We start from the raw sequence: 506 nt of genomic DNA, 5'->3' as shown, positions 1-506 counted from the left end.
CAGTCGGCCCGTTTTTATGTGTCGGTCGGCTTAGTTTTTTCGGTGTGTTCTGCACCCTTGGCTCTAGTCGGACACCGTCTGGGATTTTTTGGGCTGATTCAGCATGTTGAGAAAGAACTCTGATTGGCTGTTTAGTTTAGCGAACAAGTCAGTGCACGAGAATAAAAGCGAAGGTAATGAAAGCGAGCAAAGAAGTCAAGACGGCACAGACAGAAGGCTGTTAAAATTTTACGTCATCTTACCCGATCATTGGAATACGTGGATATTTTCATAATAACAAGAGCCGACTGGAATGAAGAAAGTGATCACCGTGATTGATGTTCAAAATGTTAACCAAGCGCTGCTTTGTTCAGGTTTGTATATCTGCAGTCCTAGATTCGGTTTCTCTTTTTGAATGATGGAAATAGACTATTGATACCTGCTGATATAGACAGATATTAACATACACACAGGGCCAAAACGCATATGCTAGTTGCTTTAGTCATTTTGGTGTGTTCAAGCGCAGC

The sequence above is a fragment of the Rhinichthys klamathensis genome, unplaced genomic scaffold, assembly GCF_029890125.1.
Source record: "Rhinichthys klamathensis goyatoka isolate OS25496 unplaced genomic scaffold, OSU_Roscu_1.1 h1tg000011l_1, whole genome shotgun sequence".
NCBI lineage: Eukaryota > Metazoa > Chordata > Actinopteri > Cypriniformes > Leuciscidae > Rhinichthys > Rhinichthys klamathensis.
The sequence above is the reverse complement of the archived record's forward strand: the minus strand, read 5'-3'. Positions refer to the sequence as shown.